Here is a 5,752-nt window from a genome sequence, read left to right on the forward strand (position 1 = left end):
TCGAAATCAATTTCAAATACCTGGGTTTTAAATCGATATTTAGCCATTTGCCAACCCCCAAGATCTTATATTTCAAAACATTTTATTTAGAAAGCGATCTGGATTCATTTTAAAAACAATTTTTAACTGATCTCAGTTCTCAGATGAGACCCATCTAGGTGGTGTCACTTTTGGATCTCTTTATTTCTAAAATTTCTAAAATTTTTAGAGTCCTAATTGGATCAAGACTCTATCTTTTTACTTTTTAAATCCTTTTCAAAATTCCATTTTGGTTTTAAGCTAGAAGTAGTCCCACCCTTTGTCTATTCATTTCATTTTGGCCAAAATCTCAGAGTCCCAATTGGACTAGGACTCTTTTTCAGAGTTTCAGTCGGATCAACAAACCAAAATCTAAAGTATCTTTCAAGTATCGAAGAATTTGTTTTACTGCAGTTAAGTGAGTTTCCTTCGGATTAGCTTGAAATCCAGCACACATACAAACACTAAACATTATATCAGATCGACTAGCAGTTAAGTATAATAGAGATCCGATCATACCTCTGTAGAGCTTAGTATCTACATTTCATCTTTGTCAAGAGAAATAGCTGTGCTCATAGGATTTCTTCTTGATTTTGATGAGTCCATGCCAAATCTCTTAAGAAGTTCTTTTATATACTAAGCTTGGTTGATGAAGATTCCTTCTTCAGTTTGCTTTATTTGAAGTCCAATAAAGTAGTTCAATTCACACATCAAGCTCATTTCAAACTCTTCCTGCATAGCTTTAGCAAATTTTTTACAAAGAGAATCATTAGTAGAACCAAATATTATGTCATCGACATAAATTTGCATAATAAGAATATATGAATCTTGATTTTTAATAAATAAAGTGGAGTCTACCTGAGCAATGGAAAAACCAGATTGTTCTAGAAATTTTTGTAGTCTTTCATACCATGCTCTTGGTGCTTGTTTGAGTCTGTACAAAGCTCTTTTTAATTTGTAGACTTTTTCTGGATATTTCTTATTTTCAAAGCCTGAAGGTTGCTCTACATAAACTTCTTCATTGATGTATCCATTTAAGAATGTACTCTTAACATCAATTTGATATAACTTAAAATTCATGTAGCCAGCAAAAGCAAACATCATACAAATTGACTCTAATCGAGCCACTGGTGCATAGGTTTCATCAAAATCTATGCCTTCTTCTTGATTATAGCCTTGTGCTACTAGCCTTGCTTTATTTCAAATGACTTCACCATTTTCGTCCAGCTTATTTCGGAAGACCCATCTTGTTCCAATTATCGGATGATCCTTTGGTTTATCAACTAGATCCCATACATCATTCCTAGTAAATTGGTTAAGTTCTTCAAACATGGCCAAAAGCCAAAATTCATCATCACAAGCCTCATTGATATTCTTTGGTTCTATTTTAGATATGAAAGCAATATTTACAATTGCCTTCTAGTTTGGACACCACTCTTTTTTTCTCCAATAATCAGCTCATGTGGATGATTGAGAATTTCTTTTCAAATCGGTGGAAGAGGAATATTTTCATGAGAAGTGCTTTCTATCAAAGGTTCTTAAAATATGACTTATTCTCCTTCGCTTAGAGGTATAATCTGCTCACAATTCTTATCAAATACAATATGTAAAGATTCTTTAATGCAAGATGTTATTTTATTAAAAACACGATAAACTTTACTTCTAGAAGAATATTCAAGAAATATTGCTTCGTCTGATTTTGAATCAAACTTATCAAGATTGTCTTTGGTATTTAACAAGAAGCATTTACTACAAAAAATTTTAAAATATGAGATCTTTGGTATACGATCATAATACAATTCAAAACATGTTTTATGTAAGAATGGTCGAATAAGAACACAGTTTAAAACATAACATGCTGTATTTATTGCTTCAGCCCAAAAGTATTTTGGTAAATTTTTATCTTGAAGCATGGTTCTAGCACATTCTTGCAAAGTTCTATTATTTCTTTCAACAACTCCCTTTTGTGGAGCCGCTCTAGGAAAAACAAAGTTGTGAGATATACCATGTAAATAGCAAAACTTTAGAAAAAATTCATTTTCAAATTCACCACCATGATCACTACGAATTGTAATAATAGATGTAGATTTTTCATTTGTAATTCTTCTACAAAGTTTAGAAAATTCAAAAAAAGCATCATTTTTGCTTTTTAGAAAAATTACCCAACTAAATCGAGAATACTCATCTACTATAACAAAAGCATACTTGCTACCATTCAAACTTTGAATTCTAAATGGTCCAAAAAGATCTAAATGTAAAAGTTCAAGAGGACGCTTTGTTGAAACTATATCTTTTGCTTTGAAAGAACTCTTGATTTGTTTACCCATTTGGCAAGCATCACATAAGTGATCCTTCTTGTATGGTATTCTAGGTAGGCCTCTAACAAGATCATTCTTGGATAACTTAGAAATTAATTTAAAGTTAACATGTTCAAGTCTCTTGTGCCATAACCATTGAATTTCATTTGAAATAATAAGACATTTTTCATTAAAAGTAGGTAACTCATCTAGATAAAGTTCATATACATTATTCCTTCTTTTACCATTAAAAATGATTTTTTTAGAATGAAAATAAAAAATTAAGCATAAATCATGTTCAAAAGAAATGAGAAAACCTTTATCACATAATTGACTATTAAATTATGCATTAAACCATCTACTAAAAGAACATTTTCTATCAAGAAAAATTTTGGATTACCAATGTTACCAATGCGGATTACTTTTCCCTTGTTATTGTCACCAAAGGTGACGGTTCCTCTATCCTTACTTTTGAGGGCCAAAAATAACTTCGGCCTTCCAGTCATATGTTTGGAACAACCGCTGCCCAAAATCCATTTGCTCTATATTTTGTATACCTACAACAAAATTGGAAGACAAAGCATTTGACCACTTTTTATATTCGGGTCTATGAGCGTTAGTCTTAGGAACCCATATCCATTTGGATTTTGGTTTTCTTTGAGAATAAATATTCTTTCTATAAAAAGATTTAGCATTTCTAGAGTAATTATATCTAGGCTTATAAGCTTTATAAGTACCATGATTAGATGCATTTCTATTATAAGTAGAAAATTGAGTTCTTTGAACAAATGATTGAAAATTTTGACTTTGATTCTTTACCACATAATTTAGTCTATTTTGAGTATAAAAGAAACTATATCCCAAACCGGTTTTATTAACCGAGCATCTTTGAAAACCAATAACTTTTTCTAGATTTTCTTGTCCATTAGTGAACTTGGTCACTATAAAAAGAAAATCATTTGATTTTTCTTTCAGACTTGATATTTCTCATTGTAAGATATTGGTTCTAATGCCAATTTCTTTTATCTCAGATGCTTGACAAGAGTTTTCCTTCTTGAGATCTTCTATCTCTTGAAGTAACACTTTGTTTTGAGAGTCGAGAGTTAAATTTTCAGTTTTTAACTCTTTGTTTTTAGAACTTAGACTCTTGAATTTAGCATATAAATGATTAAATGCTTCTAATAAGTAATCATAATCAAATTGACTTACCGTGTCTTCTTGTGCTACAAAGCACATGTTGGCGACTTCTTCATTTGATTCTTCATCGGAAGAGGAGTCACTATCATTCCAACTTGCTTGAAATGCCTTTTTCTTCTTGGATTGGTCCTTGGGCTTGATTTTGAGAAGAAGACAATCTTTCTTGATGTGTCCTACCTTTTTGCAGTTAAAGCACTTGACTTCATTAGGATTGAAAGAATAAGTTTTCTTTACCTTCCTTTGAAATCTTCCCTTTTTGATGAATCTTTTGAATTGCCTAGTGATGAGGGCAATATCTTCATCTTCTTTTGAATCTTCAGAGTTAGAAGTAGCCTTGAAAGCAAGAGATTTTTTCTTGGGTTCTTCTTCTTGTCTATCTTGAAGTTGGACTTCATATGCCATTAAGTTGCCAACCAAATCTTCAAGAGAAAGAGTGTTTAAATCATTTGCTTCCTCTATTGTTGTGGTTTTTCTTTTCCATTCAGGAGTTAAACACCTTAGGATTTTTCTAACTAAATCCAACAACAACAACAACTACGCCTTCATCCCAAAACAATTGGGGTTGGCGATATGAACCAAAAAAGAAATTTTTTTTGGGTCTTTCACATGAATCCTTCTCCTCCAATCATTTCTATCTAATGCCATGTTCTCGGTGAGGTTCAAAGCATTCATATCCTTTCCTATCATCTCCATCCAAATCTTCTTAGGCCTACCCCGACCTCTTTTAACTAATATATTTTCCCATTTCTCCATCCTCCTAACTGGAACATCATTAGGTCTTCGCCAAATATGCCCAAACCACCGTAAATGATTTTTCTAACTAAATCCATTTGCAAATATTCTTTTCCAAGGGATTTTAGAGTGTTAGTAATATCGGTCATTCTTGTTACCATGTCCGATATAGACTCATTTTGCTTCATTTTAAACAATTCAAATTTATGAACTAAAAAAGCAATCTTAGATTCCTTTACCTTTGACGTACCTTCATGAGTAACGAGAAGAGTATGCCAAATTTCATTTGCTGTAGAACATTGAGAGATGCGATTGAACTCTACCTTGTCAACGACATAATATACCACATTCATGGCTTTGGCGTTGAGTGAAGCAGTCTTCTTTACTTCATCGGTCCATTGGCTGAAATCAATTGATGGTGCTTGGTACTTTTTTGAAACAACTCTCCAAATTTCGAGATCCATAGATTATAAAAATATTGTCATTCTTACTTTCCAATAGCCATAATTCGTTTCGTCAAAGAGAGAAGGACAAACTGAGGAGCATCCTTTTTTGTGCTGAGAAGACGATGTTGTTGCCATGCTAGATGATGGTAAAATCATGATATAGCTAACCTTGCTTTGATACCAAATGAAAGTGCTGTAGGATCGAGACAACAAGCACTAGAAGGGGGGTGAATAGTGCTTTTAAATAACGTCTTTGGAATTTTGAAGGATTTTGAGATTCGCAAAGCAATCACACAAAGAACATAAGAATTTATCCTGGTTCGGTCTTCCTGACCTACATCCAGTCTCCAAGCAAAACCCGCTTGAGATTTCCACTATCAACCTTGTGTCACCACAAAAATATACAAACCAAATCCGGTCCTACTTTCAGTAACAAACCTACTGAAAGCAAACAACTCCTTTAAACCTAGAAATCCTTTCCTTTTACAGAAAAATATAAGTAAACAAACTTACAATCAACCTACGAGCCTTTCTTATAAATGCAGATGAAATGCAATTGGCTTCTGAGGTTGTTGAAATACTCAACTCACGAATTCACTATCTCTCAAATGAATTTGAGTGAAAAATTGGAGTGAAAATATCAAGTGAGTGAGAAAATGAATACTTGAATGAATAGGAGTGAAAAGCAAAGAATTTGATCTTTGTAATTCAATGTAATTCGATTGGATTCGATATTTTTGAGTGTGAAATGCACTCATATTTATAGTTGAAAGATTCCATATGTTGAGGGTATGAAGGGGTGTCAAAAAAGGCACTTTTGAACAGTCAATTCATTTGAAAAATGAAAAGATACACCTTTTAAAAGTTTCAGAAAAAATAACAAAATTAGTCAACTGGAACAATAGTTAGTCGACTGAAATCAAATATTAGCAGACTGACAGTTACCGTCGGTCGACTAATGTGTTTAACAGAGCCGTTTGAAAATCTGAAGTTTGAAACTTAGTCGACTAAAGAAAAGTTAGTCGACTGATAATATCATCAGTAGACTGAAAAACCTTTCAG

Source organism: Nuphar pumila, chromosome 14 (genome assembly GCF_984573655.1).
Source record: "Nuphar pumila chromosome 14, dmNupPumi1.hap1.1, whole genome shotgun sequence".
Taxonomy (NCBI): domain Eukaryota; kingdom Viridiplantae; phylum Streptophyta; class Magnoliopsida; order Nymphaeales; family Nymphaeaceae; genus Nuphar; species Nuphar pumila.